Source organism: Erythrolamprus reginae, chromosome 1 (assembly GCF_031021105.1).
Source record: "Erythrolamprus reginae isolate rEryReg1 chromosome 1, rEryReg1.hap1, whole genome shotgun sequence".
NCBI lineage: Eukaryota > Metazoa > Chordata > Lepidosauria > Squamata > Dipsadidae > Erythrolamprus > Erythrolamprus reginae.
In genome coordinates, this window is record NC_091950.1 from 330,467,594 (window position 1) to 330,487,618 (window position 20,025).

General features: G+C 39.2%; 1 protein-coding gene across 2 annotated transcripts in view; it reads right to left on the reverse strand.

Annotated features, from left to right (window-relative positions):
• The window catches only part of PDE10A (phosphodiesterase 10A), a 331,061-nt gene that overhangs the window by 167,889 nt on the left and 143,147 nt on the right, over window positions 1-20,025 (reverse strand). Inside the window, exon 1 of one of the 2 annotated variants that reach the window (XM_070733857.1) lies at window positions 1,279-1,335. The exons of the other annotated variant lie outside the window; for it this stretch is intronic. The gene's annotated coding sequence lies outside the window, so the exon portion shown is untranslated. Of the gene's footprint in view, window positions 1-1,278; window positions 1,336-20,025 lie in introns of those variants that run through there. 2 annotated transcript variants of the gene reach the window in all.

Genomic DNA, 20,025 nt, shown 5'->3' on the forward strand with positions numbered 1-20,025 from the left:
AACTACAACAACCGGTGGACTCGCCAGCTTTTGAAAAGTCCGGAGAGATGGGAAATATTTTTTTATTTAAAAAAAAATAGCAATAGCATTTGGACTTATATACCGTTCACAGGGCTTTACAGCCAGGGGTGGGCTACTGCCCGAAGGGCTTTACAGCTACGGGTGACGCAGTGGGGTAGCGAAAATGGAGCTCCACCTCAGCGCACCCAATTTGCACTGAAAGAGGTTGAAAGAAAATGCAGGGCGTCCTGCATAAGCCACGCCCACAGCGTGGTAGTAAAAATTTTGGTAGCCCTTCACTATTTACAGCCCTCTCTAAGTGGTTTACAGAGAGTAACCCTATGGCCCCCAACAATCTGGAGCCTCATTTTAACCGACCTAAAAGGGACACTGGTGCGGGAGAGGATGAAAGCCCAGCCCTCGACGCAGATGATAGGCAAACTCGAATTCTGTGCGCAAGGTTTTCCCAACCTTTTTTTTAAAAAAACTCTTTTTTGTCCCTCTTTTGACTGTGCAGTGATTCTGGCCTCGAGCCAACCCGTGAGGGAAATCTTCGCGCCCTAAATTCAGTCGGAAAATGCTGAGGGAATCGTTGAAAAAAAAAGGCAACCGCCACGCCTCCTCTCCCAATCTTTTTTGCCAGGCGAGTTTTGTAGCGCTGTACGTACGCTTTCTAGGAGAGTTTTAAGTCCCTTTTTTGTTTCCAGTGTAAAACCTGAAAGAACTGGCTCACTTTCAAGCCGAACATCTGCAACCTACAGCTGCAAGATAACCGAAAGAAACTCCGCCATTGGTGGTTATCCTCCATACTCTCGGCTTCTACTGGAGGTTTTGGTTCAAATAAGGGTAACTAGAGGTCCACAGGTCTTTTGGTCCGAAAAAACCACAGCGTTCCTCACTCCCATAACAGGAAAACATAACAAACAAAACAAAAAGCACCGGCTGAATCTGAAGCCTGTATCTGTCGCTCCCTCCCTCCTCATACTCCCCCCCATTTCCCTTCACTCCGAACTTAAGGCGCTCGGGGCAAGTTTGGCGCGACCCGGCGACCAACTAGTCATTCCTCTCTCCAGAGCAACCCACCGCCTGCGAGCGCCGCCCCGGGGCAGGAGGAAAAGGAAAGCTCTGCCGACCAGTCCGGCCTACGGGCTTTTCAGCATTCCCCCTCCCCAGAAGTAAAGGAAGCGGGCACGGTGCTAAGGCAAAGCCCGCCTTGGCAGGGGGAGAAAAGGTAGAAGCGCGCGCGGGCGCGACCCAAACCCGACCAGCCCCTGTCACCTGAGTCCGGGTTTTTCCTCTGAGGCAGCCGCCGGCTTTGGAGCCCGCAAACCTTTAGTCCCCCTTTTCGGAGCGTGTGTGTGTGTGTGTGTGTTGAGTTGCGTTATTTCCGAATGGACACTTAATCAGGGAACCAGCCAAAGGACCAACTCCGGCAACGTGACGCGCTTCCGCGACAAAGCAGGCAGCCAGCTCGGAAGCGCTGGTGGACGAAAAGTGCGTGGACCAGGACTTGGATCCCAATAAGAGCGAATCAGAGTTGCGCCCCTCCACGTATTCCTTGGAAATTGTTGACCGAGAAAAACTTTTTTCTTTTCTTTTCTTCCCCAGTGTATATTTGCATCCTGTGTACGAGGAAAGGCGGCTTGGTTTTTCCCTTTCTTCAGCTTCCCGAATCTGTAATAAGTTGGAGCTGTTGGAATGTTTAACACAGGAAAGTTATTATGTTTTATCCATTACTTAAAAACCGTGTCGGATCTGTTTTATCTATTGTGGTAAGAGTTGAAGGACTGGTTTCAAACACCTCCTCCTTTCTGCCTCGCAGGGAAAAGAATGTGTTTCCTTAGGTTATCCGACCTGCTTAACAGAGATTGAGGAAACATCCTTCCAAACGATTTAAGTAAGCAGTTAACAAATAAGTCAAATAATAGGTTCTTCAAACTGCCATAAGATAAAATGAAACAGAAGAGAGAGAGATTGGAGAGATTTTCATTGTTTTTTTTCTCTAGTCATTATAGATCATTCTGAACATCAATCTTCTGAAGGCTTTTTAGAGAAAAAGTGTACTTCAGATCCATAAACTGTTGAATTTTATAAGAAAATCCCAATCCCTTTTTACAGTATTTATTCAATACTACTTAAGTTACAAGGCATTAATACTAAATGACATTTTCATACATGTTGGCAATTAACAAGAAACCTGTCTATTTGTATGTCTGGTGTTTGAAATACAATGTTGCAAACGTTACCCATTCTAAATATGGTTCTTTATTCTCAAAAAAATTAGGCTGTACTGTATTGTATATATTTACTGACTGACTCTAAACAATTATTGTAAAAAAAATTGTTCTTATTTTTATGAAAAAATATGTTTCTGTTACATGGTTTTGTCAGTTTTAAATTGTTTGGTCCAGTTTTGTTTTATTATTAACATTGTTACCTTGCATTTCCCAAACAATTCAAGTGAAACAGTTCAAATGTATCTTATAAAAATTAAACATGTACTGAATATATCTTGCAAAAGTTATTTTTCCTTACATTTCAGTCAACTTTTTTTTTATAATGTTAGCTTTTGAACATAACTCCAGATTACTCTATGGAAATTTTTACTGTTATCCAAAAATTACATAGAGGTTCTTCTGTTTTACACATTGATCATTGCTGTTTCAAATGTTGATATTATGGCCAATAGGATAAGTGAGCAGAGCTCTCCAATAAAGAACTCTAATATGATTCATGACTGGAAATATTTTATTCTGATTCCTTTTCCTAGATAAACCATTTCCACCCTATGACTTTTAATATTTTACACCCAATGATTACTGTGATTATATAAAGTCTGTCTTTATTAGTGTAGTAACAACTGCATAGCATTATAAATCCATGGAATAGAAATTATTTAGGGCCATGGCAAATTGGTATGTCTCATATTTTGCATAGTGCCAACTAACAACATCACCTTGAAAACAAAAGCCTAAGACACTATATTTTACTAGACTATAAGAAAGCTCAGATACACACATTTATGTGTATATCTCTATACATACATACATATGTACATAACTTCTTTATTGTTTCATTAAATTATTACATGTAGTATACATATATCTTAGTCTTTCTAACTTAGTATATCTAACTGCACAAAAAAGTTTCAACTGATATGCTTTCATAGAATAATCAGATTCTGAATAATAATCAGAATATAATAATAGTTGAAATCAGCAGGACTTTTCAAGCAGGATTGAACTTGTTCTGGGAAATCAATTTCCTTTGTTAGAAAATATACTAATAAAATAAATTTCATGCACCTTCTGCATAATGATTTCTTTCTGTTTACATATATTGATCATTTAGAAAAGTCAACAAATAAATATAAACATATTGTTAGGGTCACAAATACTTATTTTACTTTTATTGATTTATTTGATTTGTAAAATCATCTCAAACCAGTCTCTGTTATACTCTCCTGTTAATTTTAACTTTAAATTCTGCTCTGTTTATGATGGAAATATGAAAGTGGTTGAATCTGCAACATGATTTATGCTTCCACAGGATGCTCCGGAAGTTTCTCAAGTCTTCTAGAACATGGCTGGAAGGAAAATAGGGACACCTGCGGAAAACAGTAGAAGTTCCATTTCTGCATGAGATTCCATTCAAGAAGCAAGAAGAGTAACCTAATGACAACCCATGTAAACTATACAAAAATTGACTCATAAACAACTATTGAAAGATTTAATAAACATTTTTCTTAATCACTTAAGAAAAAAAGGGGTGTGGCTAACATCCCAGCACTATGGGTGTCTCCCGTGCCCTATGGGGAACTCTGAATCCCATCTGTTTGGAGACATGGAACCAGATTGAAACCAGGTCAGATATGCCCTGAAGGGGCGTTGAAGAAGAGAGGCACCAGTCAGTGGTCTGTGGGGGCTTGCAACCCTCCCAGGGAGCCAGCACAAGCCCCTCAACCAACAGCTGTGGAAGATGACTCTGTTGCATTAGAAATGGAGAGATCATGTATTGTCTGAGTAATAAGATGTGTTTGTGGTGGAGAGAGGTGAAGAAGTGCTGAAGGCCTGAAGCTGGCCGATTTAATGATGAAAGAAATTTAAAATTCAAGAGGAGACCAAAAAAAAAGACTTTAAAATGGAGTCAGCAGCTATCTAGCAATTGGAAATACCATAGAGATAATCAAAGGAACAAGTTTAAAAGCCCAAATTTGAGGATGTCTTTATAATTGGACTTTACAAGTTAAAGAGATTTTAAAAGAATAAAGAATTTGAAGAAAATATTTTATAAGTGCCAAGTGGATTTAAATTACTTTGGAGACTTTTGTAAGATACAGTAGTTGTTTTGTTTGGGAAACCGACATCACCATCTGCTGGTTAAAAGAAAATATTGCAACAGACTGTGGAAAGTTTGAATTTTCTAACAGATGGAGACTGACCTTGTTCATAAAAAGATAACTAGGACCTTGAAAGGATTTGAAAACAGTGTGTGTTGTGCTCTTATGTTTGATGTTGCACTGTTTTGATAGTAGAAGATAACAAGACTTTGAATTGGATTGGACTGAAATACAAAAAGATTATATGGACTTAAGCTCAAGTAAAAAGAAATCTGAACTTTGTGAATTGTGAACTTGACATGATGGAGGCGTGTAACTCATTTTAATTCACCATTAGAACAATTTTGAAAACTGTTAGTGCTTAATAGCATTTAATCAGTAGAGGGAAAAACAACTTCAGTCATTGCACTATATTAAAAATCATGAATATTAAACACTTGGCAAATGTTTATTACAGTTGTTTGCAATTTCTTTGCTGCTGGAAATGCAACTTAAGAGATGGAGTATTATTTTGTACTATTGCCCTATTTTACCCTGAAATCTAGAAACATTTATATGGTTTCTGATCAAGTATTATATAGAAAAATGTACACTTTTCTCGATTATAGCTCTAATATTTATCATCTATCAAAACATCAAAATTGTGGATTTTTGGATATAAGGAGGGGCTGACAAAAGGAACAAGTGATTTGCAGCAAGGGTTTATCAAAATGTATTGAGAGAAAATATTCTATGTTGACTAAGGCAAAGAGACAAATATTGGAGGTTTTTAAGAAAAGATTGGACAACCTTTTGTCTGAAATAGTAGGGTTTCCTTCTTGTGCAGGGTGTTGGACCAAAAGACCTCCAAGGTCCCTTCCAACACTGTTATTCTGAATATTTTTAAATAATACGGTCAAGGTTTGTGGAGATGAGGGTGATGGATTGTTCTGCTTATTATGTTTGAACCTTTTGTTATTATAGCATGATGATTGTTTCTTTGTTTTTATTTATTTACTGGGGTTTATGTGTCACACTAAACCAGCAGGACCCTGAGCACCTTATGGGTGTATACCTTTCTTACAGTAAAAAAGGACTTTTGCCCTCTAGTGACCAAGTGGCTTTATATCATTATCCAGCCATCAATAAAGCAATGCAAATCATGCTTTCATCATAGTTGCTTTGCTACAAGGGTTGGATGGTTCTATGAGATACAGTAAATTCCTAATGGCGAATAACTGATATTTAACCTAAACTGCCACCTTCCATTATGACTTTGTTTCCTTTCTGATACAGGTACAAAATACAGATACAAAATACAGATACAAAATACAAATTAAAATATTCTGCTTCATTCCATTAACAATTTATTATTTTTTCTCACAACATACCTATACTATTATTCCTTTTGCTTTTAATCTACATAGGGAAAGATGGTTTGTTTGTTTGTTTGTTTGTTTGTTTGTTTGTTTGTTTGTTTGTGGCATTTTTCACAACTCTCGAATCATTCTGAGGTTAGTTGGGAGAAAGATCAAAAGCAACATGAGAAAATATTATTTTACTGAAAGAGTAGTAGATCCTTGGAACAAACTTCCAGCAGACATGATTGGTAAATCCACAGTAACTGAATTTAAACATGCCTGGGATAAACATATATCCATCCTAAGATAAAATACACAAAATAGTATAAGGGCAGACTAGATGGACCATGAGGTCTTTTTCTGCCATCAATCTTCTATGTTTCTATGTTTTCTATGTTTCTATTCTTCACTTTAACCTGATGTGGTCCAATACAGTTTCTGACGTCTTATCTCTAGTATGTACCATTTTGAAAGTTTGATCATCTGATACAGAAAGACCTCATTCACACCTTCTGCTTGACTAGGTGGTCTATAATCAACTCCCATTATGATATTACTTTCCAATACTATTTTTTGATCTGCGAATTTCTAAGCAAATATGCTTCATCTAAAGCTATGTTGTAGTCCTGTGTTGTCTCAATAAATTGTAGCGATACTTATGGTGCCATATTTGTCCTTTGGTGATATGATTTTTAATTCCTTCTCTGTTTTCCACACCCAATTGTAGAAATCTCCAAGACTCTGAATTTCTTACTATGGAGCCTACTGTCTTTGCTGTTATAATTTCCTGCCAATCTGTCCCTTCTACTCAGAAGCCTTTTACTTTGTTTCTTGCACTGTTGCCCCCTGAGTGATAAATCTGGCTCTGAACTTATGCCACTCTCTCCTTTTTGCTGTAGTTTATCAAGCTCCTGATGCAATTGGTGAAGTTCCTGCCAGACAACTCCCTTCTATTCTTCATGAAATGTAGCCTTTTCCTCAATATCTATGGAGATTCTCAGCCATCCAGATCATCGTTGTCCCAAAGGTGCTTTGTTAAGAGGTAAATGCACTTTATGGGGGTTTTCTGAAGACATTTTGCTTCTCATCCAATAAGCTTCTTCAGCTCTGGCTGGATGGTGAAGAATGGAGGGATTTACCTCAATGTTTATCCTACAAACGTTTGTGCCTTTATTGTGTCTTCAGTGTCCAAAGGAGGATTCTTTTTAACTCTTGAAATATTTTAGTCTCCCAAATTTAAGAATATCATCTTCTATTAGGTCTAATTTTATTTTTTCCACTGAAGTTTAACTGATAATCACTTTTAGGGTTGGTTAGGTTCAGTATTGAATTCTAAAACCTGTTGCTACTAGTTTGTGTGCACATTTGCTCATATGTGCAATATTTATTTATTTATTTGATTTGTATGCCGCCCCTCTCCGTAAAAGCAATGCTTCTGTGCACGAGACGAAGCATCTCAGATGGGTGTATGGAGACTTCCACCGCTGCCACTATCAGTTCGCAGGACCAGGCTGAACCAGGAGCAACCCACCACTGGTTAGTTTATCTTTTTTATCCTTATTTTGTGAATTGGTGAGCACCATGTGGCTGATCAAACAATATATTTTGCCACCTATAAAGCCATTCAAAATTCAGAGGGGAACTTAACATAAACGTCTGTTTGCAATGATGAATTATTTGGAACAGTTTTAGAAAAGGAATTTATGTTTATTTCATAGATGGATGAATGGATGGATGAATGGAAAAGAAAATTATTTATAAAGAAACAGCTTTCAATCATGTTATAGCAATTATAAGTACAATTGTATTTTAATCCCTCTCTTCATTCTATATTCTATCCTACCTAATCATCAAAACATAAATCATAAGTTCATTGTATTCTCTTTTGTGCAAAAAGCCCATAAGAGTTTTCTAGTCAGCAATAAACAAAGCTACTGTCTTTTCTCTAATAGCAAGACAGTTTGACCATTTTAGTGAGTTTTGTCATCGTCACCAACCATTCCTCTATTGTAACTATTGCCAAATCTTCCCTTTTTGTGCATATAATTACAAATGTTTGTTTCTCATATTAGACACAAAATGGAATTTTTCTAATTAACTGCCACGCATATAAACTAAAGACTGTAGTGTCCCTATCTGTATAATAATATAATATAGTATATATTATATATCATTTTAGGGTTTTAGTGGAGGATTTTGTGGCTATATTAGGTTAAGGTTAGCTTAAGAAAACAGTTCATTTTCTATACTTCTGATTTTTAAGTTAATATTGTACTCTACAATATATAATACCTCAGATAGTCAAACAATATTACCTGTTTTTTGGAGATCTGAGTTTACATACCGGTAATTTTTATTTTCAGTAGTTTTTTATTGTAGTCTACAAATATTTTGTTACCAAAGGTATGAAATGATACAAGGAATAGATGAAGATTTGTGCCTAAAGTTTCGATTATTTGACAGTGTCTTCCAGATCAGGGCACTCCAACCTTGGCAATTTTAAGACTTGTGGACTTCAATTCCCAAATTTCTGCTGAGGAATTCTGGGAGTTGAAGTCCACAAGTCTTAGAATAGCCAAGGTTGGAGACCCCTGTTCTTGGTCAGTTTCTTTCATTCATAGAACACTTTGGTACCTGCTGTAATTATTCCTATTGAATTCTAAATTGATCTGGAAAGCAGTCAGGGAAAACATTGTTCTCAAATATTTATCATGCAGATGCTCTCATATTGCACATATGATTGCAACCAGTGGTTGATCAATTAGTTATCAGTTAGACTTGATTTCTTAAAATAGTAACTGATTGATTGGTTTTTAAAATAATAAAAATAATAGGATGTAATGTACTTTTAACCATTAATGAAACCTAACAGATGTCTTGAAATTCTGCTAATTAGCTTAGTAATCCATAGAAGACTTTCCAGAAAGAATGATGTAATACAGAAGAGGTTTGGAAGAAAGGTGATCCATAAAATTCTGCCAATGAGATACTGGATACAGAACAAAACATATAAAGTAGTGCTTATAAATCTGTAAGGAGATACAGTACCTCCAAAATGCCATATGCAGTAGGAACAGCATGCTTCTTTTAAAATTTAGATCCCTGGAAAGATATCCTTTCAGAGATCCATGAAGTTCCTACCCTGATAATGTTACAGAAGTGTTTACAAGTATTTAAAATCCTATTTGTTCCCCAAGACTTTGGGGTAGGTTGTTTATTTGTTATGGTATATATGGTGTGTCATTGTACAGTCACAGAAGTTCTTCTTTTAATCATTTTTGTTATTGTTTTTAAATGTAAATCATTCTAATAATAAGTAATCTTTTTTCTTAAACTATTCAGTTGTTCACATGCAAATGTAATTGATTCAATTAGCTTGTTATAAATGAGATTATTCATGAAAGGCTTCAATCCAATGGATGAGGGTATCTCAGGACACAGGAAAGAAACAGATAATCCCCTTTTCTTCCAAGTATAGAATAAAAGTTCCTTTAGAACGGAGAACACTATATTAAAGTTTAAATGTTTTTGGGAGGGGCAGAATAATATAAAAGCAGAAATCATTGGGGAAGTCATGAAGCTTGAAAAAAATTGAAATCAACCAAGAAGAGGAGGAGGAGGAGGAAGACAAAGATGAAGACAAAGAATAGGAAGAAGATGGCTAGATACAATTACTGATGATATAAGCAGGTATTTGCGAGATTGGAGAAAAAGCAGGTACTGACAGACAATTCTGGCAAAGAATATGTTTCTCAGGAAAACATAAGCCATTAAGAGCCCTCTTTGAAATATTTTAAAGATTAACTGTTTTTACTGCAGGTTTTTAATGAGGCTCTTTGTTACCCCAAATCGATTCTGTCAAAATGGTTTCTCGAATCTAATGGTAATTGTGAATTTTGCCCCCAAAAATGATATAGCTGAGAACGAAAAGCGAAGGGTAAGATTGATTTTGTTTTCAACAATTATTACAAACCTGTAATATTTCTCTAATGGGAAAGAACTGTTTATTTTAACTAAATCTAGCTCTTTGATCCTGTAAATAGTTTTCCTTTAAAGAGCAAGATTTATAATCTCCTGCTTACTTATCTCTTCTTTTTGCAACCAGATATAACCAGGGTATTCAGCTTTCTTTCCCCCACATTGCTGTATTCATAAGAGTGAAATACTTTTCTGATTGTTTGGAACTACAAAAAAAAATCATTTCAATTTTGTAGCCATGTATATACATGTATACGGAGAGGGGCGGCATACAAATTAAATAAAGTAAGTAAGTAAGTAAGTAAGTAAATAAATAAATAAATAATTGTCTTAACAATTGGAACTGTAAAATCATGCAAGAACTGGTAATAGTTTGTTTATTCCTAATAAGGAAGAAGAAATGCCTTGCTCTCCATACCAGTCCATTATGTGAGCCATTACAATGGAAGTTAATAAACTGACAACATTTGCCCCTACAGGAAACTGCAAAAGAAAGAAACTATAATTTGAAGGGAAAAAAACACCAACTGCTGTATGTTCTTACCCAGCAAACATATTTCTATTTTATCCTCTATCTATTTTATATTACATTATGAGATATCGAAACAGGGTTTTCTCACTTCATAGTTCAATACTGCAGATTCCTCATTAGCCAGTTTAAAAACCTCACAAACCTTTTAATCTAAGAGCTCTGGTGGTTCAGTTATTTGAGTGCAGCTTTGCAAGCAAACTCTGCTCGCAGCCTGGAGTTCAAGGTTGACTCAGCCTTCAAGGTCAGTAAAATAAGGACGCAGATTGTTGGGGACAATATGCTGACATTTGTAATCCTCTCAGAGAGTGTTGTAAAGCACTATGGAACAGTATATAAATCTAAGTGCTATTGCTATTGTAGTCACATTGGTTGTTGATCTTGTAAAGAAGATTGTAGCCTGACTCCCATCCTCTCTTCTCCTCTCTCCTTTCTTTTATTGATCTTGCTTCTGTGATTTTAACAGCAATCTTAACAATAGAAATTTAGTAGGCAACAACTTTTCAGACCATGTACTGAGTGGTGTGAAAAGCATTACCTGATTTTTTTTTTTTTGTTTACTTTGTATATATTAGGAGTTGTGCTAGTGGTTCAGGAACTAAAAGCAGCAAGGTATCAGTTGTACTTTAAATCATTATGGCATTATGGCTGTTTTGTGTTCTTGTGATAATTGATATGAACATGAACGTATATTTATAAGGAAGGATTTCTTTTTAAAAATATACAAAAAATCTGTCAGTATTGTTCCAAAATTTTTAAAAAAACTCCAAGAATCGACAGATGGTTTCATGAAGACTTCCACATTTACTGTTTTCAAGTTCTTGATAGTTGTACAAAAATAAATCCAAACATTAACAACTACTGCTTTCTGAAGCTGAAAAGGATAACTAGGATGGGGCAAGTAGCATAGCCAATAACAACTAGACATAGCTGCAGTGTCCTCCCCATGGCTGATGTGGCTTATCTAATTGTTAATGAATTGTCAATGAAACGAGTGACATATGTTTTCAAGTGGAGAGCTGGCTGCCTTGTTAGTTTGGGGTTTTGTTGTTGTTGTTATTGAAAACAGAACAAATAAGACAGAGAGCCTTTGCTCTCTTCCCCCCCACTATTCAACTGAAGTCAATACTATCTCTTATCTGTTTTTTCCCCAGGCAGCATCTTTTCACAGTTCCTGCCATGGTCTTTCTCACATACCATTATAAAAGAAGATATTTCAGTTCTGGAGAGATACAAACTGGGGTTAGCCAATTAATGTTGTGTTTGGGAAATATAGTCTGCTAAATATTTAATGGCTTTCTTTAGTAAGATTAATCACCCACCACCCAACTCTAGGCCTGTTATGCTGCCTCATCACAGCAGATGGGAACATTCCCAGCAGGAATGAACAAAAAATACTAAGGGGATGCTAAGTGTATACATATTTCCAGCAAGATCACTCAAGGCATGAAGGCCACCCTAATCGCTGAGTCAAATTATTGTAGGCAGTGGGTAATATAGGAACATACTGAAGTTATATATACACTCAAAAATAAATCCCAGTCATGTAATTGACAGGAATATAGGAATTAGGTAATATTCTAGATCTGCAATTCAAGAGCAATAGCATTTTTGGATCTGTTCCTGGAGGGAGGAGAGAATGAAAGAGAGAAAGAGGGAGGGAGAAGAGAGGGAGAAACACATTTATCTGATCCTGGATAACGAGTCCTAATGCTGAATAGGATTCATGTCAGCATGGAAAGATCTGCAACATCTCCTATTCTAGGAAATAGACCACAAAGCCAAGTAATGCTAAAACGGTCAATGGAACACCAAGGTTTGTTGCTTTCTCTGGTTCTCTGAGCTCCTACCAAACAGAGAGTAAGTCATCTCTATTTATTTATTTATTTATTTATTTATTTATTTATTTATTTATTTATTTATTGGATTTGTATGCTGCCCCTCTCCAGAGACTCGGGGCGGCTAACAGCGACAATAAAACAGTGTACAATAGTAATTTGGTATTGATGATTAAAAATCAATTAATATAAAAACCAAACATACATACATACATACATACCATGCATAGAATTGTAAAGGCCTAGGGGGAAAGAGGACCTCAATTCCCCCATGCCTGGCGGCAGAGGTGGGTTTTAAGTTGTTTACGAAAGGCAAGGAGGGTGGGGGCAGTTCTAATCTCTGGGGGGAGTTGGTTCCAGAGGGCTGGGGCCACCACAGAGAAGGCTCTTCCCCTGGGTCCCGCCAGGCGACATTGCTTAGTTGACGGGACCCGGAGAAGATCCACTCTGTGGGACCTAACTGGTCGCTGGGATTCATGCAGCAGAAGGCGGTCCCTGAGGTAATCTGGTCCGGTGCCATGAAGGGCTTTATAGGTCATAACCAACACTTTGAATTGTGACCGGAAACTGATCGGCAACCAATGCAAACTGCGGAGTGTTGGTGTAACATGGGCATATTTGGGAAAGCCCATGATTGCTCTCGCAGCTGCATTCTGCACGATCTGAAGTTTCCGAACATTTTTCAAAGGTAACCCCATGTAGAGAGCGTTACAGTAGTCAAGCCTCGAGGTGATGAGGGCATGAGTGACTGTGAGCAGTGACTCCCGGTCCAAGTAGGGTCGCAACTGGTGCACAAGGCGAACCTGGGCAAACATCCCCCTCGCCACAGCTGAAAGATGTTTCTCTAATGTCAGCTGTGGATCGAGGAGGACGCCCAAGTTGCGAACCTTCTCTGAGGGGGCCAGTGATTCTCCCCCCAGGGTAATGGATGGACAGATGGAGTTGTCCTTGGGAGGTAAGATCCACAGCCACTCCGTGTTGTCTGGGTTGAGTTTGAGCTTGTTGACACTCATCCAGGCCCTAACATCCTCCAGGCACCGGCCCATCACTTCCACTGCTTCGTTGGCTGGACATGGGGTGGAGATGTATAACTGGGTATCATCGGCGTATTGATGATACCTCACCCCATGCCCTTGGATGAACTCACCTAGCAGTTTTATGTAGATATTAAATAGCAGGGGGGAGAGGACCGACCCCTGAGGCACCCCACAAGGGAGAGACCTAGAGGTCGACCTCTGATCCCCTACTAACACCGACTGCGACCAACCAGAGAGGTATGAGGAGAACCACTGAAGAACAGTGCCTCCCACTCCCAACCCCTCTAGTCGGTGCAGAAGGATACCATGGTCGATGGTATCGAAAGCCGCTGAGAGGTCAAGAAGCACCAGGACAGAGGACAAGCCCCTGTCCTGGGCCCGCCAGAGATCATCCATCAACGCGACGAAAGCAGTTTCCGTGCTGTAACCAGGCCTGAAACCCGACTGCTGAGGACCTAGATAATCGGCTTCTTCCAAGGACCGCTGGAGCTGAAGTGCCACCACCTTCTCAACAACCTTCCCCATAAAGGGAAGGTTGGAGACTGGACGGTAGTTATTGAGTATGGCTGGGTCCAGGGAAGGCTTCTTGAGGAGGGGGCGCACAAGTGCCTCCTTATAAGGAGCCGGAAAGGACCCACTCCCCAAAGAGGCGTTGACAATCTCCCGGACCCAGCTCCGCGTCACCTCTCGACTGGCCGAAACCAACCAAGAGGGACACGGATCCAGTAGACAGGTGGCGGAACACACAGCTCCAATGGCCTTGTCCACTTCCTTAGGTGTCACCAAGTCAAACCTCTCCCAGACAGATGGACAAAGACGTTTAGCCCCAGTCACCTCGACTGACTCGTTGTCAGTTGACTCTGTTTTACAATTGGAGTCGAGGTCCGCTCGAATCCGAGCAATTTTATCAGCGAAAAATGTGTTAAAATCCTCGGCACTACTCTGCAAGGGCTCCCCAACTCCCCCCTGGTTAAGAAGGGAGCGGGTTACCCTGAACAGAGCGGCCGGGTGGGATTCCGCTGATGCAATCAAGGTGGCATGATACGCGCATCTTGCTGCCTTGAGTGCCACTTTGTAAGTCATAATATGAGCTCTTACAAGTGTTCGATTGGATTTGGACTTACTCTTCCTCCATCGCTTCTCTAGACGTCTCTTCTGGCGTTTCAACTCCCGGAGCTCCTCGTTGAACCATGGAGCTCTACGGGGTCTAGTGCCGCGGAGAGGTCGCAGCGGTGCAATTCGGTCAAGGGCCTCCGCTGCAGCCTTGTTCCAGGCCTCAGCCAGAGACTCTACTGAACTGTGGATGAGTGCATCTGGAAGAGCCCCAAGCGCCTTCTGAAAGCCTTCTGGATCCATCAGGCGCCTGGGGCGGAACAACTTAATCGGTTCCGCCTCCCTGCGAGGGAGGATTGGAGCCAGGAAGTCAAGCTGCAGTAGAAAATGGTCTGACCATGACAAAGGCAATACTTCTAAGCCCCTTAATCTCAGACCATTACTCAGTTGCTCAGAGAGGAATACCATGTCGGGTGCGTGCCCCCCCTTATGAGTCGGACCCTGCACTACTTGAGTCAGGTCCATGGCTGCCATGGTGGCCATGAACTCCTGTGCCAGCCCAGAGGATCCGCCGAGCGACGACAGGTTGAGGTCCCCCAAGACTATTTACTCTGCCTTCCACTGAAAATTTTAAAAAATTGCCCATCCTCCCATTTCTTCATTCCCATTGGAAGCTTTAGGTTTTGGTTGTTGGAGGTCTCTATTGTAAGACATGGGATTTGTCTGGTTTAAATGCCTCAATAATTCTGAGCTTCATATATCTGAATGCAGAGGTGGGTTCAGACCAATTCTATAGAACCATTAATAACTTGGCGGCCTAGGTCACTAGAACCAGCAGTGGCCCAAGCCTGCCGTGCCCCTCAACCAGCTCTCTCAACATCGCCATAGGCACCACTATCTTGCTTTGCTTCTATGAATGCACAACGTTTTTTTCAGTACTGCACATGTACACACATGGTGTGTAATATGTGCCCACCCATGGGGCACGTCCCTGAGCAAACTGGCAGTAGCAGAATGCAGAACTTACCCCTGTCTGAATGGCAAATAAAACACAAGTTTTTTAGTCCCACAATTTATGCTAATATGCCAAAACATGCCTACATATGTCCACAGTCATGCTAGGCTGCTTAAAGTAAGGAGAGTAGCTCCTCCTAGGAGAGATGAGTAAAGAATGCTAGACATGTGTGCCAAGAATATAGAAACCCAGCAAGACTACCAAAGCATGAATGTCATCCGAATTGCCCAGTTAAAGAAAGTAGGCATATGCATTGGACAGCAACAATATCATATTAGTGATAATGGCATAATTTCATACTACACTGATAACAACTATATTTCACAAACTAAGCCATATGACAGACAAAATAAAGTGATTATTGATTCAGGGCCAGATGATGTAGTATGGTGGCAATATGGAAAGTAAGAGACACAAATGTAGAAAAGTTCATAAAAGAGGAAATGAATCCATTATGTGTTGCCGTCTTAGGGATTATACTAAAACAGACTGGAATTGGACATTTTCTGTTCTGAAGATCACAGTGTTTACTCAGTGTGGTTTTCATAAGGTTACAACCAAGATAATACTTGGGGTATAATGACTCAACTATATCAATTAAGCTTCACAGATGACCCTTTAACACAACAGTTATCCAAGTTTATGTCTCACCACTAATATAGAAAACAGGAAATTGATGGATTTATGGTCAACTTCTTTCAGAAATCAATAGAACGTGAAAGAGGAAAATATAGAATAAATACCATAAGATACAGAAATAACAAGGAAAAACAGTAGATTAGATTCTACCAATCCAGTAATTTCTTCATTGGCAGATTCTTCAAACAACCAAAACAACACCTATTCACATCATTATCCTCAGACAAAACACATAGGAAACAAATTCATTATACAGTGTATTATTGGTACAAGGAGATGGAAAAGCTCAAATATAACAGTCAAGATATGGCCAAACTCTGATTGTCAAGCAGGGAACAGATTGTTTTTGTGCAAGTGCCAACTCAAGCTAAAGAACAAAGCAAATAAAGTCTTGTGATATAATCTTGAAAACACACCGCCATTTTAAGGAGAACATCAGGAATCATTTGAAGTTCTGAACCTCATTGATAGGGAGCCAAAAAAGCTATGGAATGAAATCAAAGAAGTTAAGGATTAATATGAAAAGAAACTGAGAAGCAGAAGATAGCAAACTGAATGTCAGAACAAACAGTAGAAATTACCAAGAAGAAGGGGAAAAAAATCAAAGCCAAGAAAGACAAAAACCTAAGGTAGTGGTTAGTAGAAACAAGAAGCAATACCTGTAACAACACAGAAGAGGGAATAAGGCAAAGAAAAGCAAAGAAAGTTTTCCAAAGTATCTCTGAAATTAGAAGGAGGTTACGGTCTTGTCCTAAAGGGACAGTGCAGAACATTGATCATTCAAAGAAAAACCAAGTAAGGATTGAAGGACTATTCTGAAATCTGTAACAGTAAAGATGTCAAATTGTTAAAAGATATTCCCTAATTAAAAGTCTGTAATTCTAGAAAATAAAATTAGATCAGCAGTTTGGTCATTAACAAGTCAGAAGGTTACAGGAACTGATGAAGTATACTTGGTGAAGACCATGTGCCTGTTGCACATGTCTACAATGGCCACCTGGTCTTTGGGTTTCTGGCACACACGTGCATGCTGCCCAGCTGGTCTTTACATGTGACAGAGCACTGGAAACCCAAAGATCAGGTGGCTAGCACGTGCAGCAGAGGTGGGTTCCTCCTGGTTCTCACCTGTTCTCTAGAACCAGTAGCAAACCCCCAGTGATGTCAAGGAGCTGTTCTGTTGGTGCCAGTCCATGGACGCTGCCATCTTTTTAATTTTTATTTAATCTTTTTTTTTTCTTCTGTGCATGTTCAAAAGTTGAATTTCCAGCACTGCACATATGCCGCCACCTTGTTTTCAGCTTTTTAATTTTTTTTGCAAATTTTCAGCACTGCACCTGTGTGGCACGGCTATGCAATGTAGAGGGAAGCAAACTGGCACTTCTGATGCATATGCGCACTGGCCGGCTGTTCTTCAGATTTCCAGTGTGACAATATGTGTGAAGACCAGCTGGCTGGATCACAGGTACATGCTGGAAAGCAGAAGAGCAGTTGGCGATGACGCACATGCCTACAGCGAGGGTTCTACATGTCACTTCCGGCACGTGTGCTATATGTTCGCCATCACAGGTCTAGGCTCATTCATCCTATCTCCCAAGCGCTTTCCCTCAGACCAGGAAATAGCATTTGGGAAATAAAAAAAGAATCTGGTCTAAGATCAAGTCTTCTTTCTCTATTTTGATTACCCCCACCCTCCCTGCCTTTCGTAAACTCCTTAAGACCCACCTCTGCTGTCAGGCATGGGGGAACTAAAACACCTCCCCCTTGCCCATGTTGTGTTGTTGATTGATTGACTGTGTGTCTGTTTTTTATATATATTGGGATTGTTTTAGGAAATTACTAATTTTAAATTGTAATTAGATTGGTGGGCATTGGATTTTTATTATGTACTGTTTTTTATTATTGTTGTGAGCCGCCCCGAGTTTGCGGAGAGGGGCGGCATATAAATCCAATAAATCTAATCTAATCTAATCTATAGCTGAAGAATTTCCATAACTATTACTTAATTGTTAATTAATGCAAATCATGAATTCTTTACAGTTCGGGCCACATAGTTACTTAGAATTGTTTTTGGACCATGTACAATGCACCATCTCTCTGCTGTTCACTTGAGCAGCCTCACTTTCCAGGCTTTGTCTAATCCTCCAGAATGCTACTGCTGCTTTAAATGTCGCATTCGCTTTAACAAGTTAAAGTGGCAGGAATTTTTAAGTCAGGGTCAGAAGCTTGAAAAAGTCTTGTCATTAAGTGTCTAACAGAGAGGTGTAAGACTTTTAAGAGGTCTGAAACATTTCTTTCAGAACATTTTTTGAAGCATGTGTAGTTCTTTTGCTCAGCAGTAGTTATGAACTGGTAAATACCTAGCCTGTATAATTCCCAGAATCCACTTAAATTTATCAGGATTTAGACCAGGGGTGTCTAACCTTGATGACTTTAAGGCTTGTGGACTGGGAAATTCAAGGAGTTGAAGTCCACAGGTCTTAAAGTTGCCAAGAGTTTGAGGAAGCTGGGCTATGCCTTGATATCTGTATTTTCATTTTATACTGCATTTTTTGCCAGAATTATGTTCTTTTGATATATGACCTTTGTCCTACTTATCTGCTATAAACTTGACTTTTTCAAAGTGCCGACGATCGGGCAAAAACTTTTTGCTTTCACACTTGTGCTTCCTCTATGCTCGGTTGAGGTACAGCTGTAGCGCTAAAAGCGTAACCAAGAAATGTACTCAGGAAAGGAACAAAAGCTTTGATAGTGCAGAGATAGATCTGACACCTGCTCTCAAGGCACATAGCTTCATGCAGGAACCCACATACTAACCGCAAGTTCCTTTTTGTTGTACATTCTGCACCTTCTACATGGTAAAACCCTTTCTTTACTTTCTGTGTAAGGAAACGTTGACAACTAGTATCTGATTGACTGATATTGTGTGTTTTTTGTACTCCTTTGGAAATGTATAAAGAGCCCTGAAAAACAATCCACGTTGTTCAGACATTGCTTTTATATCTTCTGAACCATGCATGCACCAAATAAACCTGGGAATCTCAATCTTCTCGTGGTCTCTGCTCCCTTATTGGCAACAAGTCGTTCTTGTTCTGCTACAAGTTGACATCCCTAATTTAGATAACCATACATCCGCCCTGCAATGTGTAACTGAACTGTTTTTCTATGTGCTACAAAAGTTCATACCAAATTTAAAGTGAGCATTCTCATTTCAACTTGCATTCATTAATCATCATCAGAATTATTAAAATTGGATCAGAGCTACCCTCTTTGAATTTTATGTATAAAAGGGAAAAGGTAGCAGTAATCATCTTTCAAAAACCGGGGAGATGAATTCTGCAGAACAGATAAGATTCGTGTGTGTAGGAGGTAAGAAGAAGGGTGATGAAGGGGTGTTTTTAAAAAAAAAAATTAATTTGTTGATTTATTGCAACTCTTGGAACCTATTTTTTAAAATCTTTTTTTTCCAATGATGCAATCTCCAGGGAGAGAAATTGGTTGGCAAGAGAAAAAAAAGAGCAACTATTTCATTGTGTCATCTACAGCTTGCATGTCAGCAGTTATATAAGCTGTTTCTGAAGCAACTGTGAGAACTGCCAAGCCCAGTGCACAGAAAGAAAGGGGGGAAAGGGAGAGGGGGAGAAGGAATACTTTCCTATGGAAAGATTTTAAGGAAATATCATAAAGTTTTCTCTCGGTAGAGAAACAGCTTCTTAAAAATCCCCAAAATTGGTGTCTTAATGTGAGCATTAACCAACTTTTGCAACTAAGCAAAAATGCAAAATTGTTTAGCCACATTTCCCTAAATGTACAAACAAGAGCTGTGGTGGCACAGTGGTTAGAGTGCAGTACTGCAGGCTACTTCTGCTGATCACCGGTTGCCAGCAGTTTGCCAGTTCAATTCTCACCGGTTCAAGGTTGACTCAGAGGTCTGTAAAATGAGGACGCGGATTGTTGGGGGCAATATGCTGACTCTGTAAACCGCTTAGAGAGGGCTGTAAAAGCATAGTGAAATGGTATGCATACTACTGCTATTTTAATCAGATGCAGCTAAATTGAATTCCACCTGGCTAAAAGTCCTTCAAACCTTAAGTGATCTGGCTGAATGCATGTACGTATGTAGAAGACAAGTGAGTGCAAAAATAAGGTAATGTCCCTTGACTAAAAAGATGCTTTGATTTAAATTCGCTGGATACATCATTCCTATTCATCCTTTCTTCCCTATCATTGTGTAGAAGAGATGATTGATAAGTGATGGCG